Raw genomic sequence first — 16855 nt, 5'->3', positions numbered from 1 at the left:
ATGGACATATGTCTTTTTTCGACCGTACTAACTATGTAACTATGTAACATAACATGGGGGGGGTCTCCTGGCTGTTCACACAGGTGTGTCATTGCTGTACATTGACCATGCATTGCTTCTGTGGTATTGCAAAGGCAAATACAAATGCTTCCAGCCATCCATTGCACTAATGGATTGGTCATCAGCTGGCTGTCTATGTCCCGCATCAATATAGACCAAAGTACAGAGGGTTAGGCTATGCTATTGTGCACCTACCTGATGCATCAGAAGGTGCGAGGCCCTTGCTAAATTCTGTGCACAGACTTTGAGATCTATACTTTAGACTGTATCTAAACCTGCTCCAACATGGACTGACATTCTGGCCTACTTTCAGCCGATGCGACTTGTCTGTCGCTGAACAGTCGCTTTTTATGTATTCAGCACCTATGTATAATGTTGTAAAAATGCTCTAGAAGCTAAAGTCGCAGAAATGTCACACATATTTGGCCTGCAACTTTCTGTGCGACAAATTCAGACAGGAAAAATCAGTATAAATCCTTAGAAAATTATCCCCCAGTGTCTCCATCTGCTGGCGGTATTGAATAAGCATTGCTGCACTGATGGGGTATGCATTAGACGAAAAAAAAGAAGAAAAAGAAGAATAATACGCCCAGAAAAGAGGCGAAAAGGAGAAAAACGTAAAAAAACGTGAAAAAAAAGTAAGAGGAAGAGAAGGGAAAAAAAGGTGGAAATGGGTTTAAAAGTGATTTCGGCGGAGATATATATATATATATATATATATATATATATATATATATATATATATATACGCGCACACACACACATATATATAAACGTATTCTCCGTTGAGATATTGCAGCCGCTGCTGTGTCCAGGCCCAGGAGCCTTAGCACTGTGCTGTGATGTCACTCAATACCACTGACATCACTAGGTGTAAACAACATCTCTCCTTTGCTGTGTATGTGACTATGGAGCTGTTTGGTGATGTCGTCTATTATGGCCTTCATAGAAGCAACAGGAGATTGTTGCATCCATCTAGAACCCTCAGAACTACAGTGCTATGATGTCACTCACTTCCACAGGCCTTGCAGAGTGTAAACAACAACAACCCAGCTTTGTTGTGTATGTAACCATAGGGATTTGTGATGTCACCTAGAACCTTCACAGCAGCGACAGCTTTATGAGGAGCATCAGCACTGCTCTGCCTGAGCAGAACCATCACCGCCATAGGTTGTCAAATAACCCGGATTTAACCCACACAGGTAAGTCCAATGGGGTGCAGGCATGTCCTCTATGCTTACAGCTTCCCGTGGGTGTTGGTTTGATACCGTTTGGGGACAGCCAAGGAGGCATCTACAGGCAACAAAGGTAGGTGTGTGCTTGTGTGTGTGTTTCCTATGCAGATCCTAAGCCCAGTGTCACATGCAAGTAGGAGGAGTAAGAAGGGTTCCTGGCAAATCCGGGTTATGGATTGCATTTAAAAAGGCCCCGTGGGAGTGCAATGGGCCCCTGTCTTGCTGCTTAGCAATAATGGTATGGGTTTAGGTTCTGCTGTGTGTACTGGTGGTTGACTGCCCCCCAGCCCAGAGTGTGCATGGAAAATTGTCTGGCAGCCTCCCTGACAGCAAGCAGTGATAGTGCCCATGAAGGGGACCTTGTTGGGCCCGCCCCTTTCACGGTTATCGCTTCTTGGCCTTTTGGCTAAGATCAAGTGTAGTATCTGTTCTTATCAGTTTAATATCTGATACGTCCCCTATCTGGGGACCATATATTAAATGGATTTTTGAGAACGGGGGCCGATTTCGAAGCTTGCTTCCGTCGCCCTATGCATTGACCCGATATGGCAGTATCTTCGGGTACAGTGCACCACCCCCTTACAGGGTTAAAAAGAAAGATTCCTACTTTCATTGCTACCTGCTTGCTGGCTAGCCAGCTAGCCAGCCCTGTGGGCCTTGCTGCTGCTGCTGCAGCCAAAAAACAAAAGGTGGTGCTGCTGCTGCTTCTGCTGCTTCTGCTTCTGCTTGTGTCTGGCCGCTGTTGGAGCGTCCAGGCACAGGACTTCTGCTGCTGCTGACTAAATGGCCTCCTTAATTGGATCATTTGAGTAGCCAGCACACCTGTGCAGGTAGGGCATGACATGATAGGCAGCTGCCTTGATAGCGGGTGGGTGCTGAATGTTCCTAATTGACAAAATAAGATTAATGCTTATGAAGAAATATAAAATCTCATCCCTTCCCCAATATCGCGCCACACCCCTACCCCTTAATTCCCTGGTTGAACTTGATGGACATATGTCTTTTTTCGACCGTACTAACTATGTAACTATGTAACATAACATGGGGGGGGTCTCCTGGCTGTTCACACAGGTGTGTCATTGCTGTACATTGACCATGCATTGCTTCTGTGGTATTGCAAAGGCAAAGACAAATGCTTCCAGCCATCCATTGCACTAATGGATTGGTCATCAGCTGGCTGTCTATGTCCCGCATCAATATAGACCAAAGTACAGAGGGTTAGGCTATGCTATTGTGCACCTACCTGATGCATCAGAAGGTGCGAGGCCCTTGCTAAATTCTGTGCACAGACTTTGAGATCTATACTTTAGACTGTATCTAAACCTGCTCCAACATGGACTGACATTCTGGCCTACTTTCAGCCGATGCGACTTGTCTGTCGCTGAACAGTCGCTTTTTATGTATTCAGCACCTATGTATAATGTTGTAAAAATGCTCTAGAAGCTAAAGTCGCAGAAATGTCACACATATTTGGCCTGCAACTTTCTGTGCGACAAATTCAGACAGGAAAAATCAGTATAAATCCTTAGAAAATTATCCCCCAGTGTCTCCATCTGCTGGCGGTATTGAATAAGCATTGCTGCACTGATGGGGTATGCATTAGACGAAAAAAAAGAAGAAAAAGAAGAATAATACGCCCAGAAAAGAGGCGAAAAGGAGAAAAACGTAAAAAAACGTGAAAAAAAAGTAAGAGGAAGAGAAGGGAAAAAAAGGTGGAAATGGGTTTAAAAGTGATTTCGGCGGAGATATATATATATATATATATATATATATATATATATATATATATATATATACGCGCACACACACACATATATATAAACGTATTCTCCGTTGAGATATTGCAGCCGCTGCTGTGTCCAGGCCCAGGAGCCTTAGCACTGTGCTGTGATGTCACTCAATACCACTGACATCACTAGGTGTAAACAACATCTCTCCTTTGCTGTGTATGTGACTATGGAGCTGTTTGGTGATGTCGTCTATTATGGCCTTCATAGAAGCAACAGGAGATTGTTGCATCCATCTAGAACCCTCAGAACTACAGTGCTATGATGTCACTCACTTCCACAGGCCTTGCAGAGTGTAAACAACAACAACCCAGCTTTGTTGTGTATGTAACCATAGGGATTTGTGATGTCACCTAGAACCTTCACAGCAGCGACAGCTTTATGAGGAGCATCAGCACTGCTCTGCCTGAGCAGAACCATCACCGCCATAGGTTGTCAAATAACCCGGATTTAACCCACACAGGTAAGTCCAATGGGGTGCAGGCATGTCCTCTATGCTTACAGCTTCCCGTGGGTGTTGGTTTGATACCGTTTGGGGACAGCCAAGGAGGCATCTACAGGCAACAAAGGTAGGTGTGTGCTTGTGTGTGTGTTTCCTATGCAGATCCTAAGCCCAGTGTCACATGCAAGTAGGAGGAGTAAGAAGGGTTCCTGGCAAATCCGGGTTATGGATTGCATTTAAAAAGGCCCCGTGGGAGTGCAATGGGCCCCTGTCTTGCTGCTTAGCAATAATGGTATGGGTTTAGGTTCTGCTGTGTGTACTGGTGGTTGACTGCCCCCCAGCCCAGAGTGTGCATGGAAAATTGTCTGGCAGCCTCCCTGACAGCAAGCAGTGATAGTGCCCATGAAGGGGACCTTGTTGGGCCCGCCCCTTTCACGGTTATCGCTTCTTGGCCTTTTGGCTAAGATCAAGTGTAGTATCTGTTCTTATCAGTTTAATATCTGATACGTCCCCTATCTGGGGACCATATATTAAATGGATTTTTGAGAACGGGGGCCGATTTCGAAGCTTGCTTCCGTCGCCCTATGCATTGACCCGATATGGCAGTATCTTCGGGTACAGTGCACCACCCCCTTACAGGGTTAAAAAGAAAGATTCCTACTTTCATTGCTACCTGCTTGCTGGCTAGCCAGCTAGCCAGCCCTGTGGGCCTTGCTGCTGCTGCTGCAGCCAAAAAACAAAAGGTGGTGCTGCTGCTGCTTCTGCTGCTTCTGCTTCTGCTTGTGTCTGGCCGCTGTTGGAGCGTCCAGGCACAGGACTTCTGCTGCTGCTGACTAAATGGCCTCCTTAATTGGATCATTTGAGTAGCCAGCACACCTGTGCAGGTAGGGCATGACATGATAGGCAGCTGCCTTGATAGCGGGTGGGTGCTGAATGTTCCTAATTGACAAAATAAGATTAATGCTTATGAAGAAATATAAAATCTCATCCCTTCCCCAATATCGCGCCACACCCCTACCCCTTAATTCCCTGGTTGAACTTGATGGACATATGTCTTTTTTCGACCGTACTAACTATGTAACTATGTAACATAACATGGGGGGGGTCTCCTGGCTGTTCACACAGGTGTGTCATTGCTGTACATTGACCATGCATTGCTTCTGTGGTATTGCAAAGGCAAAGACAAATGCTTCCAGCCATCCATTGCACTAATGGATTGGTCATCAGCTGGCTGTCTATGTCCCGCATCAATATAGACCAAAGTACAGAGGGTTAGGCTATGCTATTGTGCACCTACCTGATGCATCAGAAGGTGCGAGGCCCTTGCTAAATTCTGTGCACAGACTTTGAGATCTATACTTTAGACTGTATCTAAACCTGCTCCAACATGGACTGACATTCTGGCCTACTTTCAGCCGATGCGACTTGTCTGTCGCTGAACAGTCGCTTTTTATGTATTCAGCACCTATGTATAATGTTGTAAAAATGCTCTAGAAGCTAAAGTCGCAGAAATGTCACACATATTTGGCCTGCAACTTTCTGTGCGACAAATTCAGACAGGAAAAATCAGTATAAATCCTTAGAAAATTATCCCCCAGTGTCTCCATCTGCTGGCGGTATTGAATAAGCATTGCTGCACTGATGGGGTATGCATTAGACGAAAAAAAAGAAGAAAAAGAAGAATAATACGCCCAGAAAAGAGGCGAAAAGGAGAAAAACGTAAAAAAACGTGAAAAAAAAGTAAGAGGAAGAGAAGGGAAAAAAAGGTGGAAATGGGTTTAAAAGTGATTTCGGCGGAGAAATATATATATATATATATATATATATATATATATATATATATATACGCGCACACACACACATATATATAAACGTATTCTCCGTTGAGATATTGCAGCCGCTGCTGTGTCCAGGCCCAGGAGCCTTAGCACTGTGCTGTGATGTCACTCAATACCACTGACATCACTAGGTGTAAACAACATCTCTCCTTTGCTGTGTATGTGACTATGGAGCTGTTTGGTGATGTCGTCTATTACGGCCTTCATAGAAGCAACAGGAGATTGTTGCATCCATCTAGAACCCTCAGAACTACAGTGCTATGATGTCACTCACTTCCACAGGCCTTGCAGAGTGTAAACAACAACAACCCAGCTTTGTTGTGTATGTAACCATAGGGATTTGTGATGTCACCTAGAACCTTCACAGCAGCGACAGCTTTATGAGGAGCATCAGCACTGCTCTGCCTGAGCAGAACCATCACCGCCATAGGTTGTCAAATAACCCGGATTTAACCCACACAGGTAAGTCCAATGGGGTGCAGGCATGTCCTCTATGCTTACAGCTTCCCGTGGGTGTTGGTTTGATACCGTTTGGGGACAGCCAAGGAGGCATCTGCAGGCAACAAAGGTAGGTGTGTGCTTGTGTGTGTGTTTCCTATGCAGATCCTAAGCCCAGTGTCACATGCAAGTAGGAGGAGTAAGAAGGGTTCCTGGCAAATCCGGGTTATGGATTGCATTTAAAAAGGCCCCGTGGGAGTGCAATGGGCCCCTGTCTTGCTGCTTAGCAATAATGGTATGGGTTTAGGTTCTGCTGTGTGTACTGGTGGTTGACTGCCCCCCAGCCCAGAGTGTGCATGGAAAATTGTCTGGCAGCCTCCCTGACAGCAAGCAGTGATAGTGCCCATGAAGGGGACCTTGTTGGGCCCGCCCCTTTCACGGTTATCGCTTCTCGGCCTTTTGGCTAAGATCAAGTGTAGTATCTGTTCTTATCAGTTTAATATCTGATACGTCCCCTATCTGGGGACCATATATTAAATGGATTTTTGAGAACGGGGGCCGATTTCGAAGCTTGCTTCCGTCGCCCTATGCATTGACCCGATATGGCAGTATCTTCGGGTACAGTGCACCACCCCCTTACAGGGTTAAAAAGAAAGATTCCTACTTTCATTGCTACCTGCTTGCTGGCTAGCCAGCTAGCCAGCCCTGTGGGCCTTGCTGCTGCTGCTGCAGCCAAAAAACAAAAGGTGGTGCTGCTGCTGCTTCTGCTGCTTCTGCTTCTGCTTGTGTCTGGCCGCTGTTGGAGCGTCCAGGCACAGGACTTCTGCTGCTGCTGACTAAATGGCCTCCTTAATTGGATCATTTGAGTAGCCAGCACACCTGTGCAGGTAGGGCATGACATGATAGGCAGCTGCCTTGATAGCGGGTGGGTGCTGAATGTTCCTAATTGACAAAATAAGATTAATGCTTATGAAGAAATATAAAATCTCATCCCTTCCCCAATATCGCGCCACACCCCTACCCCTTAATTCCCTGGTTGAACTTGATGGACATATGTCTTTTTTCGACCGTACTAACTATGTAACTATGTAACATAACATGGGGGGGGTCTCCTGGCTGTTCACACAGGTGTGTCATTGCTGTACATTGACCATGCATTGCTTCTGTGGTATTGCAAAGGCAAATACAAATGCTTCCAGCCATCCATTGCACTAATGGATTGGTCATCAGCTGGCTGTCTATGTCCCGCATCAATATAGACCAAAGTACAGAGGGTTAGGCTATGCTATTGTGCACCTACCTGATGCATCAGAAGGTGCGAGGCCCTTGCTAAATTCTGTGCACAGACTTTGAGATCTATACTTTAGACTGTATCTAAACCTGCTCCAACATGGACTGACATTCTGGCCTACTTTCAGCCGATGCGACTTGTCTGTCGCTGAACAGTCGCTTTTTATGTATTCAGCACCTATGTATAATGTTGTAAAAATGCTCTAGAAGCTAAAGTCGCAGAAATGTCACACATATTTGGCCTGCAACTTTCTGTGCGACAAATTCAGACAGGAAAAATCAGTATAAATCCTTAGAAAATTATCCCCCAGTGTCTCCATCTGCTGGCGGTATTGAATAAGCATTGCTGCACTGATGGGGTATGCATTAGACGAAAAAAAAGAAGAAAAAGAAGAATAATACGCCCAGAAAAGAGGCGAAAAGGAGAAAAACGTAAAAAAACGTGAAAAAAAAGTAAGAGGAAGAGAAGGGAAAAAAAGGTGGAAATGGGTTTAAAAGTGATTTCGGCGGAGAAATATATATATATATATATATATATATATATATATATATACGCGCACACACACACATATATATAAACGTATTCTCCGTTGAGATATTGCAGCCGCTGCTGTGTCCAGGCCCAGGAGCCTTAGCACTGTGCTGTGATGTCACTCAATACCACTGACATCACTAGGTGTAAACAACATCTCTCCTTTGCTGTGTATGTGACTATGGAGCTGTTTGGTGATGTCGTCTATTATGGCCTTCATAGAAGCAACAGGAGATTGTTGCATCCATCTAGAACCCTCAGAACTACAGTGCTATGATGTCACTCACTTCCACAGGCCTTGCAGAGTGTAAACAACAACAACCCAGCTTTGTTGTGTATGTAACCATAGGGATTTGTGATGTCACCTAGAACCTTCACAGCAGCGACAGCTTTATGAGGAGCATCAGCACTGCTCTGCCTGAGCAGAACCATCACCGCCATAGGTTGTCAAATAACCCGGATTTAACCCACACAGGTAAGTCCAATGGGGTGCAGGCATGTCCTCTATGCTTACAGCTTCCCGTGGGTGTTGGTTTGATACCGTTTGGGGACAGCCAAGGAGGCATCTGCAGGCAACAAAGGTAGGTGTGTGCTTGTGTGTGTGTTTCCTATGCAGATCCTAAGCCCAGTGTCACATGCAAGTAGGAGGAGTAAGAAGGGTTCCTGGCAAATCCGGGTTATGGATTGCATTTAAAAAGGCCCCGTGGGAGTGCAATGGGCCCCTGTCTTGCTGCTTAGCAATAATGGTATGGGTTTAGGTTCTGCTGTGTGTACTGGTGGTTGACTGCCCCCCAGCCCAGAGTGTGCATGGAAAATTGTCTGGCAGCCTCCCTGACAGCAAGCAGTGATAGTGCCCATGAAGGGGACCTTGTTGGGCCCGCCCCTTTCACGGTTATCGCTTCTCGGCCTTTTGGCTAAGATCAAGTGTAGTATCTGTTCTTATCAGTTTAATATCTGATACGTCCCCTATCTGGGGACCATATATTAAATGGATTTTTGAGAACGGGGGCCGATTTCGAAGCTTGCTTCCGTCGCCCTATGCATTGACCCGATATGGCAGTATCTTCGGGTACAGTGCACCACCCCCTTACAGGGTTAAAAAGAAAGATTCCTACTTTCATTGCTACCTGCTTGCTGGCTAGCCAGCTAGCCAGCCCTGTGGGCCTTGCTGCTGCTGCTGCAGCCAAAAAACAAAAGGTGGTGCTGCTGCTGCTTCTGCTGCTTCTGCTTCTGCTTGTGTCTGGCCGCTGTTGGAGCGTCCAGGCACAGGACTTCTGCTGCTGCTGACTAAATGGCCTCCTTAATTGGATCATTTGAGTAGCCAGCACACCTGTGCAGGTAGGGCATGACATGATAGGCAGCTGCCTTGATAGCGGGTGGGTGCTGAATGTTCCTAATTGACAAAATAAGATTAATGCTTATGAAGAAATATAAAATCTCATCCCTTCCCCAATATCGCGCCACACCCCTACCCCTTAATTCCCTGGTTGAACTTGATGGACATATGTCTTTTTTCGACCGTACTAACTATGTAACTATGTAACATAACATGGGGGGGGTCTCCTGGCTGTTCACACAGGTGTGTCATTGCTGTACATTGACCATGCATTGCTTCTGTGGTATTGCAAAGGCAAAGACAAATGCTTCCAGCCATCCATTGCACTAATGGATTGGTCATCAGCTGGCTGTCTATGTCCCGCATCAATATAGACCAAAGTACAGAGGGTTAGGCTATGCTATTGTGCACCTACCTGATGCATCAGAAGGTGCGAGGCCCTTGCTAAATTCTGTGCACAGACTTTGAGATCTATACTTTAGACTGTATCTAAACCTGCTCCAACATGGACTGACATTCTGGCCTACTTTCAGCCGATGCGACTTGTCTGTCGCTGAACAGTCGCTTTTTATGTATTCAGCACCTATGTATAATGTTGTAAAAATGCTCTAGAAGCTAAAGTCGCAGAAATGTCACACATATTTGGCCTGCAACTTTCTGTGCGACAAATTCAGACAGGAAAAATCAGTATAAATCCTTAGAAAATTATCCCCCAGTGTCTCCATCTGCTGGCGGTATTGAATAAGCATTGCTGCACTGATGGGGTATGCATTAGACGAAAAAAAAGAAGAAAAAGAAGAATAATACGCCCAGAAAAGAGGCGAAAAGGAGAAAAACGTAAAAAAACGTGAAAAAAAAGTAAGAGGAAGAGAAGGGAAAAAAAGGTGGAAATGGGTTTAAAAGTGATTTCGGCGGAGAAATATATATATATATATATATATATATATATATATATATATATACGCGCACACACACACATATATATAAACGTATTCTCCGTTGAGATATTGCAGCCGCTGCTGTGTCCAGGCCCAGGAGCCTTAGCACTGTGCTGTGATGTCACTCAATACCACTGACATCACTAGGTGTAAACAACATCTCTCCTTTGCTGTGTATGTGACTATGGAGCTGTTTGGTGATGTCGTCTATTATGGCCTTCATAGAAGCAACAGGAGATTGTTGCATCCATCTAGAACCCTCAGAACTACAGTGCTATGATGTCACTCACTTCCACAGGCCTTGCAGAGTGTAAACAACAACAACCCAGCTTTGTTGTGTATGTAACCATAGGGATTTGTGATGTCACCTAGAACCTTCACAGCAGCGACAGCTTTATGAGGAGCATCAGCACTGCTCTGCCTGAGCAGAACCATCACCGCCATAGGTTGTCAAATAACCCGGATTTAACCCACACAGGTAAGTCCAATGGGGTGCAGGCATGTCCTCTATGCTTACAGCTTCCCGTGGGTGTTGGTTTGATACCGTTTGGGGACAGCCAAGGAGGCATCTGCAGGCAACAAAGGTAGGTGTGTGCTTGTGTGTGTGTTTCCTATGCAGATCCTAAGCCCAGTGTCACATGCAAGTAGGAGGAGTAAGAAGGGTTCCTGGCAAATCCGGGTTATGGATTGCATTTAAAAAGGCCCCGTGGGAGTGCAATGGGCCCCTGTCTTGCTGCTTAGCAATAATGGTATGGGTTTAGGTTCTGCTGTGTGTACTGGTGGTTGACTGCCCCCCAGCCCAGAGTGTGCATGGAAAATTGTCTGGCAGCCTCCCTGACAGCAAGCAGTGATAGTGCCCATGAAGGGGACCTTGTTGGGCCCGCCCCTTTCACGGTTATCGCTTCTCGGCCTTTTGGCTAAGATCAAGTGTAGTATCTGTTCTTATCAGTTTAATATCTGATACGTCCCCTATCTGGGGACCATATATTAAATGGATTTTTGAGAACGGGGGCCGATTTCGAAGCTTGCTTCCGTCGCCCTATGCATTGACCCGATATGGCAGTATCTTCGGGTACAGTGCACCACCCCCTTACAGGGTTAAAAAGAAAGATTCCTACTTTCATTGCTACCTGCTTGCTGGCTAGCCAGCTAGCCAGCCCTGTGGGCCTTGCTGCTGCTGCTGCAGCCAAAAAACAAAAGGTGGTGCTGCTGCTGCTTCTGCTGCTTCTGCTTCTGCTTGTGTCTGGCCGCTGTTGGAGCGTCCAGGCACAGGACTTCTGCTGCTGCTGACTAAATGGCCTCCTTAATTGGATCATTTGAGTAGCCAGCACACCTGTGCAGGTAGGGCATGACATGATAGGCAGCTGCCTTGATAGCGGGTGGGTGCTGAATGTTCCTAATTGACAAAATAAGATTAATGCTTATGAAGAAATATAAAATCTCATCCCTTCCCCAATATCGCGCCACACCCCTACCCCTTAATTCCCTGGTTGAACTTGATGGACATATGTCTTTTTTCGACCGTACTAACTATGTAACTATGTAACATAACATGGGGGGGGTCTCCTGGCTGTTCACACAGGTGTGTCATTGCTGTACATTGACCATGCATTGCTTCTGTGGTATTGCAAAGGCAAAGACAAATGCTTCCAGCCATCCATTGCACTAATGGATTGGTCATCAGCTGGCTGTCTATGTCCCGCATCAATATAGACCAAAGTACAGAGGGTTAGGCTATGCTATTGTGCACCTACCTGATGCATCAGAAGGTGCGAGGCCCTTGCTAAATTCTGTGCACAGACTTTGAGATCTATACTTTAGACTGTATCTAAACCTGCTCCAACATGGACTGACATTCTGGCCTACTTTCAGCCGATGCGACTTGTCTGTCGCTGAACAGTCGCTTTTTATGTATTCAGCACCTATGTATAATGTTGTAAAAATGCTCTAGAAGCTAAAGTCGCAGAAATGTCACACATATTTGGCCTGCAACTTTCTGTGCGACAAATTCAGACAGGAAAAATCAGTATAAATCCTTAGAAAATTATCCCCCAGTGTCTCCATCTGCTGGCGGTATTGAATAAGCATTGCTGCACTGATGGGGTATGCATTAGACGAAAAAAAAGAAGAAAAAGAAGAATAATACGCCCAGAAAAGAGGCGAAAAGGAGAAAAACGTAAAAAAACGTGAAAAAAAAGTAAGAGGAAGAGAAGGGAAAAAAAGGTGGAAATGGGTTTAAAAGTGATTTCGGCGGAGAAATATATATATATATATATATATATATATATATATATATACGCGCACACACACACATATATATAAACGTATTCTCCGTTGAGATATTGCAGCCGCTGCTGTGTCCAGGCCCAGGAGCCTTAGCACTGTGCTGTGATGTCACTCAATACCACTGACATCACTAGGTGTAAACAACATATCTCCTTTGCTGTGTATGTGACTATGGAGCTGTTTGGTGATGTCGTCTATTATGGCCTTCATAGAAGCAACAGGAGATTGTTGCATCCATCTAGAACCCTCAGAACTACAGTGCTATGATGTCACTCACTTCCACAGGCCTTGCAGAGTGTAAACAACAACAACCCAGCTTTGTTGTGTATGTAACCATAGGGATTTGTGATGTCACCTAGAACCTTCACAGCAGCGACAGCTTTATGAGGAGCATCAGCACTGCTCTGCCTGAGCAGAACCATCACCGCCATAGGTTGTCAAATAACCCGGATTTAACCCACACAGGTAAGTCCAATGGGGTGCAGGCATGTCCTCTATGCTTACAGCTTCCCGTGGGTGTTGGTTTGATACCGTTTGGGGACAGCCAAGGAGGCATCTGCAGGCAACAAAGGTAGGTGTGTGCTTGTGTATGTGTTTCCTATGCAGATCCTAAGCCCAGTGTCACATGCAAGTAGGAGGAGTAAGAAGGGTTCCTGGCAAATCCGGGTTATGGATTGCATTTAAAAAGGCCCCGTGGGAGTGCAATGGGCCCCTGTCTTGCTGCTTAGCAATAATGGTATGGGTTTAGGTTCTGCTGTGTGTACTGGTGGTTGACTGCCCCCCAGCCCAGAGTGTGCATGGAAAATTGTCTGGCAGCCTCCCTGACAGCAAGCAGTGATAGTGCCCATGAAGGGGACCTTGTTGGGCCCGCCCCTTTCACGGTTATCGCTTCTCGGCCTTTTGGCTAAGATCAAGTGTAGTATCTGTTCTTATCAGTTTAATATCTGATACGTCCCCTATCTGGGGACCATATATTAAATGGATTTTTGAGAACGGGGGCCGATTTCGAAGCTTGCTTCCGTCGCCCTATGCATTGACCCGATATGGCAGTATCTTCGGGTACAGTGCACCACCCCCTTACAGGGTTAAAAAGAAAGATTCCTACTTTCATTGCTACCTGCTTGCTGGCTAGCCAGCTAGCCAGCCCTGTGGGCCTTGCTGCTGCTGCTGCAGCCAAAAAACAAAAGGTGGTGCTGCTGCTGCTTCTGCTGCTTCTGCTTCTGCTTGTGTCTGGCCGCTGTTGGAGCGTCCAGGCACAGGACTTCTGCTGCTGCTGACTAAATGGCCTCCTTAATTGGATCATTTGAGTAGCCAGCACACCTGTGCAGGTAGGGCATGACATGATAGGCAGCTGCCTTGATAGCGGGTGGGTGCTGAATGTTCCTAATTGACAAAATAAGATTAATGCTTATGAAGAAATATAAAATCTCATCCCTTCCCCAATATCGCGCCACACCCCTACCCCTTAATTCCCTGGTTGAACTTGATGGACATATGTCTTTTTTCGACCGTACTAACTATGTAACTATGTAACATAACATGGGGGGGGTCTCCTGGCTGTTCACACAGGTGTGTCATTGCTGTACATTGACCATGCATTGCTTCTGTGGTATTGCAAAGGCAAAGACAAATGCTTCCAGCCATCCATTGCACTAATGGATTGGTCATCAGCTGGCTGTCTATGTCCCGCATCAATATAGACCAAAGTACAGAGGGTTAGGCTATGCTATTGTGCACCTACCTGATGCATCAGAAGGTGCGAGGCCCTTGCTAAATTCTGTGCACAGACTTTGAGATCTATACTTTAGACTGTATCTAAACCTGCTCCAACATGGACTGACATTCTGGCCTACTTTCAGCCAATGCGACTTGTCTGTCGCTGAACAGTCGCTTTTTATGTATTCAGCACCTATGTATAATGTTGTAAAAATGCTCTAGAAGCTAAAGTCGCAGAAATGTCACACATATTTGGCCTGCAACTTTCTGTGCGACAAATTCAGACAGGAAAAATCAGTATAAATCCTTAGAAAATTATCCCCCAGTGTCTCCATCTGCTGGCGGTATTGAATAAGCATTGCTGCACTGATGGGGTATGCATTAGACGAAAAAAAAGAAGAAAAAGAAGAATAATACGCCCAGAAAAGAGGCGAAAAGGAGAAAAACGTAAAAAAACGTGAAAAAAAAGTAAGAGGAAGAGAAGGGAAAAAAAGGTGGAAATGGGTTTAAAAGTGATTTCGGCGGAGAAATATATATATATATATATATATATATATATATATATATACGCGCACACACACACATATATATAAACGTATTCTCCGTTGAGATATTGCAGCCGCTGCTGTGTCCAGGCCCAGGAGCCTTAGCACTGTGCTGTGATGTCACTCAATACCACTGACATCACTAGGTGTAAACAACATCTCTCCTTTGCTGTGTATGTGACTATGGAGCTGTTTGGTGATGTCGTCTATTATGGCCTTCATAGAAGCAACAGGAGATTGTTGCATCCATCTAGAACCCTCAGAACTACAGTGCTATGATGTCACTCACTTCCACAGGCCTTGCAGAGTGTAAACAACAACAACCCAGCTTTGTTGTGTATGTAACCATAGGGATTTGTGATGTCACCTAGAACCTTCACAGCAGCGACAGCTTTATGAGGAGCATCAGCACTGCTCTGCCTGAGCAGAACCATCACCGCCATAGGTTGTCAAATAACCCGGATTTAACCCACACAGGTAAGTCCAATGGGGTGCAGGCATGTCCTCTATGCTTACAGCTTCCCGTGGGTGTTGGTTTGATACCGTTTGGGGACAGCCAAGGAGGCATCTGCAGGCAACAAAGGTAGGTGTGTGCTTGTGTGTGTGTTTCCTATGCAGATCCTAAGCCCAGTGTCACATGCAAGTAGGAGGAGTAAGAAGGGTTCCTGGCAAATCCGGGTTATGGATTGCATTTAAAAAGGCCCCGTGGGAGTGCAATGGGCCCCTGTCTTGCTGCTTAGCAATAATGGTATGGGTTTAGGTTCTGCTGTGTGTACTGGTGGTTGACTGCCCCCCAGCCCAGAGTGTGCATGGAAAATTGTCTGGCAGCCTCCCTGACAGCAAGCAGTGATAGTGCCCATGAAGGGGACCTTGTTGGGCCCGCCCCTTTCACGGTTATCGCTTCTCGGCCTTTTGGCTAAGATCAAGTGTAGTATCTGTTCTTATCAGTTTAATATCTGATACGTCCCCTATCTGGGGACCATATATTAAATGGATTTTTGAGAACGGGGGCCGATTTCGAAGCTTGCTTCCGTCGCCCTATGCATTGACCCGATATGGCAGTATCTTCGGGTACAGTGCACCACCCCCTTACAGGGTTAAAAAGAAAGATTCCTACTTTCATTGCTACCTGCTTGCTGGCTAGCCAGCTAGCCAGCCCTGTGGGCCTTGCTGCTGCTGCTGCAGCCAAAAAACAAAAGGTGGTGCTGCTGCTGCTTCTGCTGCTTCTGCTTCTGCTTGTGTCTGGCCGCTGTTGGAGCGTCCAGGCACAGGACTTCTGCTGCTGCTGACTAAATGGCCTCCTTAATTGGATCATTTGAGTAGCCAGCACACCTGTGCAGGTAGGGCATGACATGATAGGCAGCTGCCTTGATAGCGGGTGGGTGCTGAATGTTCCTAATTGACAAAATAAGATTAATGCTTATGAAGAAATATAAAATCTCATCCCTTCCCCAATATCGCGCCACACCCCTACCCCTTAATTCCCTGGTTGAACTTGATGGACATATGTCTTTTTTCGACCGTACTAACTATGTAACTATGTAACATAACATGGGGGGGGTCTCCTGGCTGTTCACACAGGTGTGTCATTGCTGTACATTGACCATGCATTGCTTCTGTGGTATTGCAAAGGCAAAGACAAATGCTTCCAGCCATCCATTGCACTAATGGATTGGTCATCAGCTGGCTGTCTATGTCCCGCATCAATATAGACCAAAGTACAGAGGGTTAGGCTATGCTATTGTGCACCTACCTGATGCATCAGAAGGTGCGAGGCCCTTGCTAAATTCTGTGCACAGACTTTGAGATCTATACTTTAGACTGTATCTAAACCTGCTCCAACATGGACTGACATTCTGGCCTACTTTCAGCCGATGCGACTTGTCTGTCGCTGAACAGTCGCTTTTTATGTATTCAGCACCTATGTATAATGTTGTAAAAATGCTCTAGAAGCTAAAGTCGCAGAAATGTCACACATATTTGGCCTGCAACTTTCTGTGCGACAAATTCAGACAGGAAAAATCAGTATAAATCCTTAGAAAATTATCCCCCAGTGTCTCCATCTGCTGGCGGTATTGAATAAGCATTGCTGCACTGATGGGGTATGCATTAGACGAAAAAAAAGAAGAAAAAGAAGAATAATACGCCCAGAAAAGAGGCGAAAAGGAGAAAAACGTAAAAAAACGTGAAAAAAAAGTAAGAGGAAGAGAAGGGAAAAAAAGGTGGAAATGGGTTTAAAAGTGATTTCGGCGGAGAAATATATATATATATATATATATATATATATATATATATATATATATATACGCGCACACACACACATATATATAAACGTATTCTCCGTTGAGATATTGCAGCCGCTGCTGTGTCCAGGCCCAGGAGCCTTAGCACTGTGCTGTGATGTCACTCAAT

At 45.6% G+C, this 16855-nt stretch overlaps 7 non-coding genes across 7 annotated transcripts; all 7 read left to right on the top strand.

Moving 5' to 3' along the window:
- Window positions 1–1681: 1681 nt before the first annotated feature.
- Window positions 1682–1872, top strand: LOC130310141 (U2 spliceosomal RNA). Its single transcript, XR_008858696.1, has one exon. It is a non-coding gene; the product is annotated as a U2 spliceosomal RNA (small nuclear RNA).
- Window positions 1873–3964: 2092 nt separating this feature from the next.
- Window positions 3965–4155, top strand: LOC130310140 (U2 spliceosomal RNA). Its single transcript, XR_008858695.1, has one exon. It is a non-coding gene; the product is annotated as a U2 spliceosomal RNA (small nuclear RNA).
- Window positions 4156–6243: 2088 nt separating this feature from the next.
- Window positions 6244–6434, top strand: LOC130310130 (U2 spliceosomal RNA). Its single transcript, XR_008858684.1, has one exon. It is a non-coding gene; the product is annotated as a U2 spliceosomal RNA (small nuclear RNA).
- Window positions 6435–8516: 2082 nt separating this feature from the next.
- On the top strand, window positions 8517–8707 carry LOC130310128 (U2 spliceosomal RNA). Its single transcript, XR_008858683.1, has one exon. It is a non-coding gene; the product is annotated as a U2 spliceosomal RNA (small nuclear RNA).
- A 2086-nt stretch (window positions 8708–10793) lies between these two features.
- On the top strand, window positions 10794–10984 carry LOC130310127 (U2 spliceosomal RNA). Its single transcript, XR_008858682.1, has one exon. It is a non-coding gene; the product is annotated as a U2 spliceosomal RNA (small nuclear RNA).
- A 2082-nt stretch (window positions 10985–13066) lies between these two features.
- Window positions 13067–13257, top strand: LOC130310126 (U2 spliceosomal RNA). The gene has a single exon (XR_008858681.1). It is a non-coding gene; the product is annotated as a U2 spliceosomal RNA (small nuclear RNA).
- A 2082-nt stretch (window positions 13258–15339) lies between these two features.
- Window positions 15340–15530, top strand: LOC130310125 (U2 spliceosomal RNA). The gene has a single exon (XR_008858680.1). It is a non-coding gene; the product is annotated as a U2 spliceosomal RNA (small nuclear RNA).
- Window positions 15531–16855: the final 1325 nt, after the last annotated feature.

Source organism: Hyla sarda, unplaced genomic scaffold (assembly GCF_029499605.1).
Source record: "Hyla sarda isolate aHylSar1 unplaced genomic scaffold, aHylSar1.hap1 scaffold_1554, whole genome shotgun sequence".
Classification (NCBI taxonomy): Eukaryota; Metazoa; Chordata; class Amphibia; order Anura; family Hylidae; genus Hyla; species Hyla sarda.
This window is presented reverse-complemented; position numbering and strand designations above follow the sequence as displayed.